This window comes from Convolutriloba macropyga, chromosome 6 (assembly GCF_964194025.1).
Source record: "Convolutriloba macropyga chromosome 6, txConMacr16.3, whole genome shotgun sequence".
In the NCBI taxonomy this organism is placed as follows: Eukaryota; Metazoa; Xenacoelomorpha; order Acoela; family Convolutidae; genus Convolutriloba; species Convolutriloba macropyga.
Window position 1 is genome coordinate 49878163 of NC_134473.1, and position 18632 is coordinate 49896794.

Consider the following 18632-nt stretch of genomic DNA (forward strand, 5'->3'; position numbering starts at 1 on the left):
AGAAAGAGATATGTATGCTGAGGCGAATGCTCGAAATGCCGGAAAGCATGCTAAAAAATTCATCAAAAAATCATCAAATAAATTTATAAAATTTCTCTGTGAATGCTTTCTCAATGTTATAAATGGAAACGTGCCCACAGATAAAAGTTTACTTGAAAACTACGAAACATCATTCCGACATTTTCTTTCCAAAGAGACAAGTTTGAGGAAAAAGCGTCAGCTATTGGTAAAAAATTTACATCTACTTCGAAGCATAAGTCTCTCTTGTTACCTTTACTTGAAGAAGTAGTAATGCATGCGGAAGAGTTTGTCTTGATACCGAAAAGAAGGTTTGTGTCAAAACAACCGACTAGGACAGAAATTTTGGATAATCCCATTTATAAAGAGAAAGCTGCTCAATTGTCACTCCTCCAACGAAACAACCCAACCGATTTTGAAAGCAAAGAGGCGACTGAACAGGAAACTAATAAAACTAATATCGTGAAAAAGCGCAAAAGAAGAACAAGTAGTGTTGATTTAAAAAGTGAATTGGATGATGAAAGTGAAAGTGTACAGTTTTTCTTTAGTGATGATGACAAAATTGAGCCCTCATTGAAAAAAAGACAATCAGAGTTTGACTCTATAATGTCAGAAGTAGAATTAATGGGAGAAAACAAAATCCAAAGAGCAGAAATCATCCTAAACAAGATATTAAGTTCAGAAACAGTTTCCATTGAGGACCCGACTGGTTTCCTTCATATTGAGGACAAACCTATGAGAGTTAAAGTGTCAACTTTTTTGTACAATTTGCAACAGCCGACAAAGAAAATTGACCTAGCCGTGTACACAAATATTTTGCACGAACTCAAGATACCCCCGCACTTAGTATCCAACACTCATGCTAAAAAAGTTCTCAAAGAAGTTTACAGCGATGAGGAGAAAGAAGAGGAAACCGAACAAATTCAAGGAGAATCAGAAAAACAACAAAGAAGCGAACAGAGCAGTGGAAGTCAAAGTAAAGCCTCCGGATCAAAAACTGCGGAACCAAAAAATCAGACAAACAAAAAGACAGAGCAGGAGACGAAAGTAAAAAAATGGGCTAACTATTAAAGATGTGAAACTACTGTATAGACTCTATTCTAAAGGTCCAGCATCATTCGGAAGTTCAAAGCGATTAAAAGATTTCAGTAAACTGCCAATGACAAAAGGCAAAATGTATTTGGAAACAAAACCATCCTTCACAAATTATCGTGCACAGCGGTTGAATTTTCCGCGATTAAAAGTAATCGTCAACGATCTGAATGAAATCTGGTCTTTAGATTTAGCTCATGTTGATAAACTTGCAAAATACAATCGTGATGTTAAATATTTGCTCGTAGCAGTTGACTGCCTCTCGAGGTATCTACGTGTTGAACCGTTGAAAACAAAAAATGCAACAGAAACCGCAAAGGCCTTCCAAAACATGATCAAACACAAGCAACCACAAAAAGTTCGGGTGGATGATGGTACTGAGTTTTTGGGAGCTTTCAAAACACTCTGCAACAAACGAGGAATTCATTTGTATAGTACTTTCAGCGAAAAGAAGTCTGCGTTTGCAGAAAGAAACATCAGGTCACTTAAAAATATTATTTACCGATATTTGGAGGAAAAATGGACGTATTCTTATATTAACAATTTGGATCAATTCGTAAAAACTATCAACTCCCGTGTTAATCGTGTCACCAAACTTGCTCCTAACAAAGTTACCAAAAAAGATGTACCAAGACTTGTATCATTAACTGTGGAGACACGTCGCAGTCAAAAACCAAAACTTTACGTGGGTGATTTTGTTCGAATCGTTAAAAAGGAAAAAACTTTCCGAAAAGGAGACAAGCAATCTTTCACTGACGAAGTTTCTGAAATTGCCGGTATTCCGACGCTTAATCCACCTACATATTCTCTTATTGATTCTAATAAAGAAATTATCCAGGGCAAGTTTTACCAGCCAGAATTACAACTAGTACGAGAATCTCCAAATCAAAATGAGTAGTAACCGTTTTGAGGATGAGTTCACAGTACACGTTATATCATCTGCTTCGATGGACGTTTTCCAGGAAAACACTTTAGCAAATTTCAGAAATTTTTTTAATGATGAAATTAATCTCACAGGAGACTGGAGAGTGGCTCTGAGTGAAATCATTTTTCCAACAAAAATTGAACACATAGTTAATGGAGATTTGGTTGCGTTCAGTCTCAGGGGATATGAGGAATCACAAAATCGCGCAACTGGATCCAACGTCATTTCACGACCCTACAATGGAGAAAAATTAGCGTTTATGGCTGGCACTTATGATACAGTTGCTCAACTTTTAGCAACTATCAAGAGAACAGTTGGACTGCCTAACTTCTCTTTCCGAGAAATCAAAAGCAGTGGGAAATACGAAATGATTTTTGGTAAATACGAGGGAATTACCTTTCCAAGTGAAGAAATACCCAGTATAATTGGCTTTAAAGGTATTCCAGATGGCTACGGAATTCATATTGGACACAAAATGATTCCCACAACAGCGAACCGATTAATGAAAAATGATGATACGAAAGCCTATTATGGTGATTTTCCAGCAGACCTTTGAGCTGGAAAGCATTTAATTTTTATTTACACAAACATTATTGAGTATCAGTATGTGGGTGATGCGAAAGCACCATTGTTAAGAGTCATTGATTCAAAACATTGTTTGAAAAACGGTAGCGTTTGTGAGTTGGAGCCAACTCACCGGATAGTTTTCACAAATTTAGACTACAAAAAACTACTTTCGAACACCATTCAATCAATATCAATTGAGCTACGAACTGAAACGGGACAGTTAGTTCCCTTTTCGGGGACTGGCAAAGTTATTCTAACACTACAATTTAAAAAATTTGGTGATTAAATGGATTCCTACTACGCAAACCAAGCATCATCATTGCCTCACTTTTCCGGTCACTATAGACAAAGAGGTAGTGGTTTTGGAGCATTAGCTAGCGGTATTGGACGTGTTGCACTGCCACTTGCTCGGAAGTTTTTTCTGCCAGCAGCTAAACGCATCGGAAAAGAACTGTTGCTACAAGACGTCCCTGAGTTGATGGAAGTTATCGGTAAAAAGAAATCACCAAAGCAAGCTCTAAAGAACACCATATCAAACACAGTGAAAAAACAAACAGGTGGATCTTTAGCCCTCCGAATGCGACGAACGAGAAGAATTAGAAGGAATTCAAAACGCTTACGCGCTGGACCAAGGAAAACAACCAAACGCAAAACCACCATTTCACGAAAAAGAGTACCCAAAAGAAGTCGGTCGGACTTCTTCGCCAAAGTAAAAGATGATCGGTAATATGTTACCAGCCGAAGCAACGCATAGTTCGTTGGATTTATTCGAGAAACCAGCTCTCCTTGTTACATTTGATGGAAGTTTTTGTCAGAAATTGGGACCGGTTTACAGCCCTAATGGACCAATGCTAGAGTTTGAAGTTGCAGGAGACCGCAACAATTTCATTGATCTCCAAAAAATTTTTCTTGAAATCAAGTGCAAGATTGTACAGTCTTCTGATGCTGATTTGAAATATGACAACACTGCTGCAGATGTGACTAAAACCGAGTTTTCTCACAATAAAGATGCCAAAAGCACGTGGTTGGCATGTCAAGGCTATTCTTATCAAGCAAACCCCGGGGGAATTGCAGCATCCGAAATCACCAGACGAAAAACTTTAGTCAGAGCATCTGCTGAGTGTACATTTTACGGAAAGGTGGCGGTTGACTTCTTTACCTGTGATCGACATCTTCTCAGTGGTGTAACACTCCGAATCCCTTTTCGGCGATCAATTGACAATTTTTCTTTAATTTCAGATGACGCTGCAAAATCCTACAAAATAAAAATTACAGAAGCTAACTTATATGTACGGAAAATGACGCTGAACGATGATGTTGTGTCAGCAATAGAAAAGACCCTGCTGTCCAGTCCCGCATCCTATCCTTACCTAGAAACGATTACTAAAACTTTTCTGGCTTCTGCCGGTTTGCAGAGCTGGAAGCAAGAAGATGTTTTTGGCAGAGAACCCATTAGAAGACTCGCCACTTGCTTAAACACGAACGAAGCTTTCCTCGGAAGCAAGCTGCTTAACCCATTTCACTATAGAAAATTCAATTTGGAACAAATTTGCATTTACCGTAATGGTCTTCCCGTTGCTGATAGTCCTATTTCGACTCATGATTCAAAACGTGTTTACTTTAACACTATGTCAGATCTAGCCTATATCGACAATGGACATGGAATCAGTCTAGAAGACTACCCAAATCTTTTTATTATGGTTTTCGATCTGACGAGTACTCAGCAGGCATCTCACCATTTTTTTCACCCTGAACTTACCAATTGTTCTGTATCAATTGAACTAAAGTTTTCTGCTGCCTTAGCTCATAATGTAGAAATATTCATTATTGGGGAAAAAGCAAGTACCATTTATATTGATTCGGCGCGGAAAGTTTCAAAGAATCATATTTTAACAAACTAATGGACGAAGACAACTTGAACTCTCTAATTCAGAGATGTTGGGAACTCAAATACAAATTTCGTGGAGTTTATGCGGCTGATAACTTTCCAACCAACTTAACCGACAACAGCTTCATTATAGTCAATATTTCAACGTCTGCATCAATTGGAACCTATTGGATTCTTCTCTGCCAAAAAGATCAAAAAATTATTTTTGCAGATCCCTTAGGCCAAACTCTATCGTCATACAAACACTTGCAGAGCAGAATAGTCTCAAACTTTAATGTTAATACCGTATATGAATTACTGAGAAACCAACCTATACAGAAACAAAACTCTATTTTGTGTGGATTATTTTGTATTTATATTGCTCATATTATTTTCAGTGGACAAAAACTTGTAAAAATGAGTGATATTGATTTGCTTCGTTTTGCGCTTCATGTGATGTTCTAATTTTACTAACCTATATTGAAAATAAATTTTTTTTTTCAAAATTTAATTTTTTCTTCATAAAGGAAACGAACACACAGAACATCAGAATCAATTTCCAACTTTCCATATCCACTAATAAAAATATCCATTACTTGACAAAAAGCACCAACATGCGGTCCAGAGAGAATCAATTGAAATCTTTTCAGAGTTTCAGTTGTTAGTTGATCAGTTTGAATTGGTTGATTTTTTTGCTTCGATGCATTTAATTCCAAACTTTTGTGTCCAGCAATGTTTCGGTATAAGCAGTCAGGTTGTTGAAATTTGTTTGTGACGTTTTTCGTAAAAATTGGCAAACGCTTTTGAATGGAAGCAGTAGTGTCTGCTTTTGAGAATCCGTTGAAATTGCTTTTGTTGTACTCCACTGCCAGCAAGAGTTTTTGAAAAACATCTCCCTTTGCCTCCAGTGTATCCGAAGACGAGAACAGATACTTGAAAGTTGTAAAAAGACACGGAACTGAACACGGTTTTGTTTGTTTGAGAAAGTCTGCTGAGAACTCCGACACGTCGATAAGAACATGGTAATGATTAGTAGGGTTGTAATCACAGTGGACACTCTCAAAATGCATGCAAAAGGCAAAGTTCTTGAGAGAAGAAAAATTAGGTTTTTCTTCCGATATGAAATATTTAAAGTTTTTCTGAAACTGCTTGAAGAAACCCGGAGAACGCTCATACATCGCTTCCACCATTTTCTAATATATTATAATTAGTCTGAATTGTCGTGCTCGTCGTCTTTTTTAGTTTTACGTCTTTTCGCTGCTGGAGCTTTCTTAGCTTGATCGTTTTCAGCAGCTGTACCTACAGCAGCAGACCGTATTTTTGCTGACTTTTTTGACAAAAGCTCAAACTCATCTAAAGTTAGAGTAATTCGTTGTTGAAGTTCATATTCCTTGTCAACTTTTTTAAATAGCTTGAGAAATACATAGGCACCCGTATTATCATAAGACTTCACTATTGCGCGTATCAATCTTTTCTCTGTTCTAGAGATGTATCAATCTTTTCTCTGTTCTAGAGATTTCAAAATACACGTCTCCAAACTCTGCGTCCTTATCAGCAGTAAATGGCATTTTCAAGAATTGTGTACTTAAACTGTGTCAAACTACCTGTTTTGAAAGAATTTTCGGAAATGATTTTTATTTACAAGTACCTTTAACACACAAAACACAAACAACACTTTAAATGCTTACTACTGATAAGAGCGCTCTTGGTTAACATTTAAGCTTCTGATTTGAATTTGAATGTAAGTCTAGGTTATAAAACTTGGCAATTTTGTCAAAATGTAAGACAAAACTCGCGACCCTCACTTAAACTGTTTTATTGCGTTGGTAAAAAAATTTATATTTGGATAATATTACTCAACATAGAGCAGGAACTAGTACAATATAATGGAAAACAAATGTGAACTCTTGGTGTGTCCATAGATAAGAAAGAACTCACAATTACACAGCAAGCGTTTGATAGAAGGCTTTAGGCCTTTGATATAACACAGTCTATACTAAACAAAACTGGTTGTAAACTTCTTGCTATTGCATACATTATAAACGTTAGTATACATATCAACATAATAAAACTGAAAACTATTGTGTTTAAATCTGTGTAGATAAGACTTTCTTATACACTTTGCAACTAGTTACAAAAACATAAAACTATAACACAGACAAGTTCATGTAGAGTAAACATTCACAATTGCATTTACAACCCTTGACCCGGGTGGGTTAAGTATTCAACAAATTTCACACACAAGTGTTGCTAATGTTGGTATTTGCCGGATTTTATTTATTCGTTTTAAATTCAAGACTATAGTTGTTCAGTTCTGCTCCATTTTAAAGAGAACAAACTGTAAAAGTGCTTTACGAATAATGTCTTACCACATTCTTTGCGAGTCCGAAGATTCTTGGTAGCGCAGTATTGTGTATCACACTCAATACGAAAACTACATAGTTTTTATACAGCAGAAGAAAAATAGCGAAAAAGGCTATTGGAGATCAATTGAACATTGCATCATACCAAAAATGTTCGTGAATTTTGTTGCAACACTACCAGATAAATACGTATCTACAGAAGACAATGGCACGAAAACTGTGCTAACAGCTGGAGGATACAGTGTTCCTCGGAAAATGCCCCTACTTTTCCCCTATGACATTGAGACACTTTCTCCAGACACAAAGAGACTTTTGTACCGATACGATTGTGACTGTGTGCCTATTTTTGAGAATCAACTCGGCCAATTCCAGGCAATTGAAGAACTGGCTCAACTTTGGGGAATTCAACCTTCGCCAACTTCACCAGCTACTTCACCAATTGGATCACCGGCAACGAACAACCCAAGCCCCATTGTTAGGCCGGAAACAACAGACACAAAACGAAAAACAGTCATCGCTTCAATCATGGACAAATTGTCTTGGAATATGGGGTCAACCGAGCAGTTCGAACCGAACTTCGATAGTTCTCTTCGTTCAGAGACAACTTTTGTGACACCAACGCAGAGTGCAGAGAATGCTACAGTATCCTTCGAAACGTACAGAACCTCAACCAACACAACACCCTTGAATTCGGAGACTCCCAAAGTATGCAATGCTCCACAGAAAAAACGTGCCAATCGAACACCACTTATAGATATATTTGAGGACTAACCTGAACTCGGAAAATTGAAACTTTTTGAAACTGTCACCATTTCTATGAACCTCTAAATAAATTGTGTGCTTTAATAATATTTTTTTTTGGTGTGAAAATGTAAAAAAATATCAATTTGCATTTCTAATTTTAATTGAACATCATAATATCTCTTTTTTGTTTAGAGAATAAAACGGGAAAGAGAAGGCAGAATCAAAAAGTATTCCGTCAAATTGTTACTTAGTGAACGTTGGAAGAAAATCTCATATGTTAAAACATAAAAACACAGCAAGCAAGTAAAGTTCTGTTTCAAACACATATTGAAGAATGAAAGTTTTTGAAACAGTAAAAAGTCAATTCTCATATGAAGGAATTCTGTAAAAGTGCATAAATCTCACTACTTAAGTAGTTACAAAAAACTTTTATTTTACTAACCATAGGGTAAAAAAAGGTTTTTAAATGGTAAAAAGTCAATTTTCATATGTAGGAATTCTGTAAAAGTGCAAAAATCTCACTACATAAGTTGTTACAAAAAACTTTTATTTTACTAACCATAGGGTAAAAAAAGGTTTTTAAATGGTAAAAAGTCAATTTTCATATGTAGGAATTCTGTAAAAGTGCAAAAATCTCACTATATAAGTTGTTACAAAAAACTTTTATTTTACTAACCATAGGGTAAAAAAAGGTTTTCAAATGGTAAAAAGTCAATTTTCATATGTAGGAATTCTGTAAAAGTGCACAAATCTCACTACTTAAGTTGTTACAAAAAACTTTTGTTTTACTAACCATAGGGTAAAAAAAGGTTTTTAAATGGTAAAAAGTCAATTTTCATATGTAGGAATTCTGTAAAAGTGCAAAAATCTCACTATATAAGTTGTTACAAAAAACTTTTATTTTACTAACCATAGGGTAAAAAAAGGTTTTCAAATGGTAAAAAGTCAATTTTCATATGTAGGATTTCTTTAAAAGTGCAAAAATCTCTCTACTTGAGTAGTTACAAAAAACTTTTATTTTACTAACCATAGGGTTAAAAAAAGGTTTTTAAATTTTAAAAAGTCAATTTTCATATGTAGGAATTCTGTAAAAGTGCAAAAATCTCACTACTTAAGTAGTTACAAAAAACTTTTATTTTACTAGCCATAGGGTAAAAAAAGGATTTAAATGGTAAAAAGTCAATTTTCATATGTAGGAATTCTGTAAAAGTGCAAAAATCTCACTATATAAGTTGTTACAAAAAACTTTTATTTTACTAACCATAGGGTAAAAAAAGGTTTTTAAATGGTAAAAAGTCAATTTTCATATGTAGGAATTCTGTAAAAGTGCAAAAATCTCACTACTTAAAAAGTTACAAAAAACTTTTATTTTACTAACCATAGGGTAAAAAAGGTTTTTAAATGGTAAAAAGTCAATTTTCATATGTAGGAATTCTGTAAAAGTGCAAAAATCTCACTACTTGAGTAGTTACAAAAAACTTTTATTTTACAAACCATAGGGTAAAAAAAAGGTTTTTAAATGGTAAAAAGTCAATTTTCATATGTAGGAATTCTGTAAAAGTGCAAAAATCTCACAACTTAAGTAGTTACAAAAAACTTTTATTTTACCAACCATAGGGTAAAAAAAGGTTTTTAAATGGTAAAAAGTCAATTTTCATATGTAGGAATTCTGTAAAAGTGCAAAAATCTCACTATATAAGTTGTTACAAAAAACTTTTATTTTACTAACCATAGGGTAAAAAAAGGTTTTTAAATGGTAGAAAGTCAATTTTCATATGTAGGAATTCTGTAAAAGTGCACAAATCTCACTACTTAAGTTGTTACAAAAAACTTCTGTTTTACTAACCATAGGGTAAAAAAAGGTTTTTAAATGGTAAAAAGTCAATTTTCATATGTTGGAATTCTGTAAAAGTGCAAAAATCTCACTACTTAAGTTGTTACAAAAAACTTTTATTTTACTAACCATAGGGTAAAAAAAGGTTTTTAAATGGTAAAAAGTCAATTTTCATATGTAGCAATTCTGTAAAAGTGCAAAAATCTCACTACTTGAGTAGTTACAAAAAACTTTTATTTTACTAACCATAGGGTAAAAAAAATGTTTTTAAATGGTAAAAAGTCAATTTTCATATGTAGGAATTCTGTAAAAGTGCAAAAATCTCACTACTTAAGTAGTTAAAATAATTTTTATTTTATTCACTATATAGTAAAAAAAGGTTTTTAATTGGTAGAAAGTCAATTTTCATATGTAGGAATTCTGTAAAAGTGCAAAAATCTCACTACTTGAGTAGTTACAAAAAACTTTTATTTTACGAACCATAGGGTAAAAAAAAGGTTTTTAAATGGTAAAAAGTCAATTTTCATATGTAGGAATTCTGTAAAAGTGCAAAAATCTCACTACTTAAGTAGTTACAAAAAACTTTTATTTTACTAACCATAGGGTAAAAAAAGGTTTTTAAATGGTAAAAAGTCAATTTTCATATGTAGGAATTCTGCAAAAGTGCAAAAATCTCACTATATAAGTTGTTACAAAAAACTTTTATTTTACTAACCATAGGGTAAAAAAAGGTTTTTAAATGGTAAAAAGTCAATTTTCATATGTAGGAATTCTGTAAAAGTGCACAAATCTCACTACTTAAGTTGTTACAAAAAACTTTTGTTTTACTAACCATAGGGTAAAAAAAGGTTTTTAAATGGTAAAAAGTCAATTTTCATATGTTGGAATTCTGTAAAAGTGCAAAAATCTCACTACTTAAGTTGTTACAAAAAACTTTTATTTTACTAACCATAGGGTAAAAAAAGGTTTTTAAATGGTAAAAAGTCAATTTTCATATGTAGGAATTCTGTAAAAGTGCAAAAATCTCACTACTTGAGTAGTTACAAAAAACTTTTATTTTACTAACCATAGGGTAAAAAAAATGTTTTTAAATGGTAAAAAGTCAATTTTCATATGTAGGAATTCTGTAAAAGTGCAAAAATCTCACTACTTAAGTAGTTAAAATAATTTTTATTTTATTCACTATATAGTAAAAAAAGATTTTTAATTGGTAGAAAGTCAAGTTTCATATGTAGGAGTTCAGTAAAAGTGTAAAAATCTCACTACTTAAGTAGTTATAAAAACCTTTTGTTTTATTTACCATATAGTAAAAAAAGGTTTTTAAATGGTAAAAAGTCAATTTCCATATGTAGGAATTCAGTATAAGTGCAAGATTGTCACCACTTAATTAGTTATAAAAAACTTTTATTTTTTTAACCATATATTAAAAAAAAGTTTTTAAATGGTAAAAAGTCTATTTTCATGTGAAGAACTGCAGTAGCAGTGTAAAAATTTTCACTTTTCAATTAGTTATGGATAAGTTTTGGTATGATGGCCTAATGGCGAAAAAGGTTTTCAATTCGTGATATGTCAAGTTTTATTTGCGGATTTCAATAGAAGTGTGAAATTCTCCCTTATCAATCAGTTATGATTAATTTTTGTCTTGATAGGCATATAGTAAAAAAGTTTAGTATTTGGTAGAAAGTCAATACTCATATATACAAGTTCTGTAGAAGAGTAAAAATTTTTTCACAGCCAGTTGTGAGTTTTTTTAATATAATACTTATATAGCGAATTATCAACTGTTTTTGACCACTCGTATTTGTTCACCATTCAATTCTCCCGCCACTCGTCTCAGTTGACCTTCTGGATCGCTTATTCTCTCCTTGCGTGGTTGCTCTCTAACTCTCAACGGGCCCCACACGATAGCCCAATCGATCTTTCGATCACTCGTTCGCTTGCTGACTTTCTTTCTCACACACACACACACCAACTAAATCGTTTTCTCTTGCTATCTTCATCATAAGTCGTATTTGCCGCTAGCGGTCACTATGATACTACTCACCTCTTGCTCCAACTAACCGTCCTCCACCTGTCCTTCTCCCTTTGGTTCCTTGCTTTCGATTTGTCTCTCAATCGGCCCCACACTCTAGCACTATCGATTGCTCAATCACTCGCTCTCCCACCTTCTTCTTTTTTTTCGCTTGTTCCCTTTCACTCGTGTTCTACTGTTGTGTATCTTGACACACTTACATCAACTCTATTTCACATTTTCCCCCTTGTTTGCTCGCTTTTGGTCTTTAAACCAATACCACACCCTGATCGCGTCGTCACGCACTTCCTCGAGTACTACCAACACTGGTTTTCTCTAATTATTTATCACCTGTTTGCCGCAACACACCTTCCTCTCACCTTGCTTGCTCACGTTTTGTCTCTGAGTTGGTCCCACACATAATAACTCGTTTGGCTGCTCGCTCAATTGCTCTCACTCACTTTAACGCTTGCTGCTGCCCTCGTATTGTTTTCTCCAGCTGTTTGCCTTGCGCATCCGTCTTAACACACCACTCTCTCCCTCTCTCTTCTTCTCCCCCTAGTTTCTCAATCTTTGTCTCTCAATCGGTCCCACAGAGTAGCCTGATTGAGTGCTCGATCCATTGCCCACTAATTTTTGCTCTGAATTTTTTGTTTTTGATTCGTTAGCATAGTTTCCCTTCACCCGTTCTTTGCACTCTCTTTCACCCTTTCACATTGCACTCTCTCCACCTATCCACCTCCATGGTCGCCCCTCGCCTTAGTCTTACGCTGTCCCGGCAGTCTACATCAATCTATTTTCCTCAATTTCTCTTCTTTGACTTACATTCCCCTCGTTCTCAATATGTCTGTTTATCTCTTTGTCTCATTCCATTCCTCGCACTTTGTCACTTGCTTTTTCGATGAATTTGCTCAAAACTAAATCCTACCAGCACCTCAAACATTTTCTTGCTCCAACACGACATTGTTTAATGGCGCCCATATGAGTAATTTGCAGCCACTGGATATGAGTTTTGCTACAGCGCAGGAAAAAAAATAAAAAAATTTATACTATAATTGTCCATCTGGATGACTTTGACGCCATTGTTGGAAAGATTGTAATGATTGCTAGCAATCCCTTTATAAATTCTGCCGCCCGAAAAAGAAACAGTGGAAGATTTCCGATCAAAGCAAACAAATTAAAGTAAGGAACTTAAATTTCTTTAGTGACTATTCTGACAAAGTTTAAATGTTAGTTTGTTTGCAATAATTAAACTGAAAAATTCCCCGCTCGGTGTTGACGCAAAGCAAAGCAAAGCAAACTGTTAGTCCCTTACTCTCTGGGATAACCCGCATATTCAAGTTCTCATATTCAAGTTTCGGTTAATACCCCGCGTGAAGAGACATTTAGGAATTATGTTTCTAAGCGAAAATAGCGTAACTGTTACGTTATTCAAAGGCAAAACAGACACAGCCTTTAGACAGGCAGCAGGAATTATTAGAATGTCTTTGCCAGTGTTGATTTCATGCATAAAAGTCGAAAAAACTCAAAAAAAAATTAAGTGTCCCCCCCTGTAGTTTGCCCGGGAAGACACTTATGTCCCCCCCTGTAGTGTTCACGGGAAGACACTTATGTCCCCCCCCTGTAGTTTGACCGGGAAGACACTTGTGTCCCCCCCTGTAGTGTTCACGGGAAGACACTTATGTCCCCCCCCGTAGTTTGCCCAGACCAAAACAAGATTAAAGTACCCTGGCGCAGACATATGACGAATTAACTTTCAAAGCAAAAGCGGTGGTAGTTAAAATGGCTTCAAGCCCAAAGCGGCAAACCAGTCACGCAAGTGGAGGGAAAATGGTTTCCTAAGATTAGTTTCATGCATGGCAGGGGAAATAAGGAGAAAGAATTTCAAAGTGTCCCACCCTGTAGTTTGCCCAGGAAGACACTTGTGTCCCCCCCGTAGTGTTCACGGGAAGACACTTATGTCCCCCCCGTAGTTTGCCCAGAAAGACACATCACTACTGACGTTTCTTCTCAAGCCTTCTAAAACCGGAGTTGTGATGAATCTGGGACAATCGTTCACAATTTTTTCCTCGGCCAATTATAGTGTGAGCTCACTTTCGCTTCTTAATTCAGAGGTATATTGAATCAGTGAAAAACTGCTTTTGGCCGCGTATGGTGTTGCCTCAAGTGTACAAACTATTTGAAATGCATTTAGGTTTGAAAAAATTGACAAAATTTTAAATATCAAAAAAAAAAAATTATGATGAAAGACGTTTTTTGACAAAAAAATTGTCAGTTTTAATCTTTTTTTGACCACCTAGAGTATAGTTGTGCAATGTTTGACCCTAGATTTTTGGTCTACTTGTTAGAAAACTGTAAGCAGAAGATCGATTTTTGTGTAAACGTGTTATCCTTTCTAACAGCTCTTCTAAACTGAAAAACAACAATTGTTTATGTATAGTAGTCTAAAAGAGGAGAGGTTTTTATTCGTCAAGACAATTTTTGCTCCAAATTTTGTAGTTTTGTGAAGGTGTAACACTCAATTTTTCGAGCAAATATGACTTTCCTCATAAATACCAACTATTATCATTGCACTTATTAAGTTAAAATTTCCCTTGAATTTGAAATCTACCAAAAATTTAAAGATTTTAAAAAAAATTTATTTGAAAAAACTTAATGGCCATTTTACTTGTTTTGACAGCATATAGTTAGGCCGGAAAATCTTTCAGCGTAGATCTTTGGTCCACCCGCTCATAACACTTTTGAAAAAGACCAATTTGGGTGCTAATTTGCAATTGTATTTGTTTTTGTTTAACATGACAAGCTTTGTTAGGTGTAAAAACTTCTCTAAAATGGAGCTTCTTTTCTTCAAAAGTCTCCATAAGCTTGTTAGAACTTGTACCCGATGTCCGAAATGAGCTAATTAAAAAAACGAAAACGCCTTATATGAGAAAAGAAGTGTGGGCACAGTAGGCTCTCAAGAAGTAGTGCGTGAAGGAAGACCAATTTGTTTGTTAAAGACCAATTTGTTTGTTAAAGTGGTGTTCTATCTTTTTTAGCAAAAGTCAAAAATAAAAAAAAATATTCAGGTATAAAGAGTTCAAATGAAAGAGAAGTTCTTTGCGTCAGGAAAGTTTTGTCTACAAATTTTTCTAATTTTGTAGTTTTCTTAAAAGTGGGATATTCAAGTTCTTCTGGTTTTATTGATGTGGTTTGCCTCAAGCTTACTAACTATTTGCATTGAACTCATTTTGAAGTGTTCTACGAACTTGAAGTTTTCCAAAAATAATGCAAGTATTTTTGAAGAAAAGTAGTCATTTGAAAAGAATTGGTGCCATTTTTACTTGTTCGCGACACCCTAGAGACAAGTTTGTTAATTTTTGGTCATAGATCATAGGTCCTACTAATTATATCTACAAATTGAATTGAATTTGGCCCATCAGGTCTGAAATGGACTGTTTAACAATATTACAAATGTTTTATTTAAAAAAGAACAATTGAATGCATAGTAGGCTTCAAAAAAGGAGTTTTTACGCGTGAAGAAAACCTTCTCTCAAAGAGCTCAAAACTTGGAAATCGTTCGAATGTCGGATTTCAAAGTTGCCCGCCAAACATGGTTTTGCTAAAACTTCTAAATGTTTCTAAATTTTGGCTTAAAGTGAAATATAATTCGAGTTTGAGAACTTCCATGAAAAAGTAGAACCTATTGGGGAAAAACCTTAATTGAAAAATAAAATTAATTAATCTTTCCCTTTTTCTCCAACACATAAAACAAAATTTAAACTTAGACTGTTACACTACTCGCTCAAAACAATTTGGGACACGTTCCCTTTGGTTATTTGAGTAGCATTATATCTTTCTTTATTTTTCTTGTTAGTTTCAGTGTTTTTACTCCTCTAAAAATGTAGATTTCTTGTGCATATTTTACTTCTCTCTAAGGTCTTCTTTGGGTCTCCTAACATTTGGAACATATTATCCATGACTAGTGAACATGCCTAATGTGGAAAAGAACCTCAATTCACGTACGGTTGACTCCAGAAAAAGATCGGCCTTCTCTATGCATCAAAGAAAACTTTATTGGAAAGCATTATTCAGAGGAATATTGAATTGTTTGAAAACAGTTTCTATTAAGCTGGCCAACTATTAAGTTCGCTCAAGTAAGACACCTATTTGCAAGGCACTTAACCTTTGAAAAAAACGTCAGAACATGACATTTATGTAAAAAAAACAATAGCATTTATGAAAAAAAGCTGTTCTTAAATAAAAATGTCAAAAATGTTATTCTAAAGTTTTACCCCTTAGAGGATATTTGTGTAATGCTGGCCGTTGATTATTACTCAACCTATTAAAAACACACAAGTAGGCGACAGACTTGTCTGTTAACGTGGTGTTCCATCTTTTTTAATAACCTTTCTAAATAGAAAAAAAATAAACATTAGTTTAGGTATTGTGGGCTCAAACAAAAAGTGTTTTTTAATGCGTCAAGAAAAGTGTGTCCCAAAATTTAGTTACTTTATAGTTTTTTATGTGGATTGTTTAAATATTTGATTTGTAATTAAATCAAAATTACCGTTGCATTCAAAAAAAATTGAAACGTTTGTAAATTGTTAGAAATTCTATGCAAACTCCAATTTAGTATTTCCCAACGCCTAGAAAAATAAATTAAACAAGACTACTCCTCCAGGACACTTGCAAACACAAATGCATTGGGTATTAAAGTCGTTTTGTATCGTATTTGGTTTTCTTCTTATCTTTATTAAATGTACTCAAATACTTCTAAATTCTGTATTCTGTGGAAACAGATGGAAAAATGTTTTGGCCATTCATCGTATTCCCTCATGTGAACCCGTTAATTGAAATTCACTTGAAATAAAGAATTGAGCAAAATTTAATTTTCAAAAAACAAAAAACTGAATTTTTGACAAAAGTTCTTTTTAAAAAACTTAAGAAATCAATTTTTTCCCTGACCAGTTAGAATTTTATTGTGCAATGTTTGACTGCTGATTTTCAGTCTACTTGTTGGAACACTGAGAGACACAACCATTCCTCCTATCAACTCGGTATTGTTTTTTGTCTCTTGCTTTCCATGTGAGCTTCATTAGGTGTAACAGCTATTGCAGGTGTTTAGTTAAGAAAAACCGTTACATTGACGTAGTAATGTCAGGTATTGTAAAACTGTATCATCTGCTTGCATTACACTAAAAGTAAATTTTTGATAAATTTCAAAATTTCATCAAATTACGAGATTTTTGCAGAGATTCTGTTTTCTTTTGAAAAAATGGCCAGCTTTACTTCTTCTCGAGCAACAAAACACTGCTTAAAGGTTGACTCGTAGACAAGTTGTTCAAAAGACTTATTGACACTAATTTCTTTTTATCTCCTTGTCAATTTGGAGTTGTTTTAAAAGTAGGATTCCGAATTTTCCTAATTAAGTTTTGTATTCCTCAATTTTACCAATAATGTGCATTGCATTTCAAGTAAAATAACCGTCGAGATTAAAAACTTGAACAATGTTGTCAAAAAATTTTTTTGGAAATGCCATTTTGAAAAAAATTGTCATTTTTACGTATTCTCCAATAAAAACAAAATTGTATAATATAGATGGTCAAAATACTGGCCCAAAAGGTTGTCAATACTTTCGCTTTTCGTGTTTAAGTAGTATTGTACCTTTCTCTGTGCTTTTTGTGAACGTCTGTAGTTGTACTGACTACTGTAATATTGGAGCCTTTCAGTACAAAATTTTCTTCTCTCTAAGTTGAAATTTGGTTCTTTTGATGTTGTAAAAAACTAAACACCACTATGGAACGTGCCTCACTTCGAAAAAAGCACTTTTTTTATACTGGACTCCAGAAAAAGAAAATTTTTCTCTACAAATCAAAAAGAATATTCTTATAATCTTTGAGAGTTATTGAATCAGTGAAAAACATGACCGATTATGGTGTTCACTCAATTCAACCACCTATTTGAACAACAACAACATAGAGTTAAATCGTTTAACCGTCAATTTTTTATTCATTTTGTCAAATTTTTGAAGTTTTGAGGAAACAAAATGTTTTTCAAAAAATGGTCATATTTCACTTTTTCACCACCTGGGTTGTAATGTTTGACCACCTCTGTAATGTTTGACTACCTTTTGACCACCTCTGTAAAGTTTGACCATCGATTGGTAGTCTCTTTGTTAAAAATACGTAAGGAGTCGACAAAATTTTTCTTTATTATGGTTTTTTTGAGGGTAGCATATTCATTTTCAGATAGTTTTTCTCAACATAACTAACTGAGTTCAAAGCGTTTAAGTTAGATTTTCCACCGTATTCAAAACTGTAAAGAAAATAAGATTTTTGAAGAAAACTTTTCATTTCAAAAAAAGTAAAAACCGTTTGTACTTCTTGACAGCCTAGAGGCCAATTGGTTAACCTTCGATCATTGATCACGCGTTCATAGCTTTTTTGAACAGGACCAATCTGCGCGCTGAACTGCTGTTGTGTTCGGAAGATTTTATGACAAATTTTGTAGGTTTCCTGAATACTCGAAAATGGATAATCTGTTTTGCATTTAATCTTGGCTATAGAAGTCTGGAATCAAATAGCTGATATTAGTTCAAATTTCTTAATTGAAAAAAGAACAATCGTCTAGCTATAGTAGGCAGCATAAAGTTTCATTGTGAGTGAAGAAAATCTTCTATTAAAGAACTAAATTTCAAGACTTCTGAATGTAATAATACTGTCCAAGTATGGTGCTCCTCCATTTTAAAAATAATTGCATTGCATTTAATGTAGATTTTTCATTGAGTCTGACATAATCAAAAGAAGATCAGGAGAACGTCAGAACGTAACATTTATAAAAAACCATAGGATTTGTGAATAAAAGCAGTTCTTAAATAAAAAAATGTTATTCTAAAGTTTGACCCCTTAGAAGATACTTGTGTAATGCTGGCCGTCGATTATTACTCAACTTATTAAAAACACACAAGTAGTCGACAGACTTGTCTGTTAACGTGGTGTTCCATCTTTTTTAACAACCTTTCTAAATTGAAAGAAAAACATTAGTTTAGGTATTGTGGGCTCAAACAAAAAGTGTTTTTTAGTGCGTCAAGAAAAGTGTCTCCCAAAAATTAGTTACTTTATAGTTTTTTATGTGGATTGTTTAAATATTCGATTTGTAATTAAATTAAAATTACCGTTGCATTCAAAAAAAATCAAGACGTTTTTAAATTGTTAGAAAAGATATGCAAA

General features: G+C 34.0%; 1 protein-coding gene across 1 annotated transcript in view; it reads left to right on the top strand.

The window, feature by feature from the left end:
- Positions 1-18632, top strand: part of LOC142341737 (S phase cyclin A-associated protein in the endoplasmic reticulum-like) — a 636081-nt gene that overhangs the window by 43719 nt on the left and 573730 nt on the right. The window lies entirely within an intron of this gene.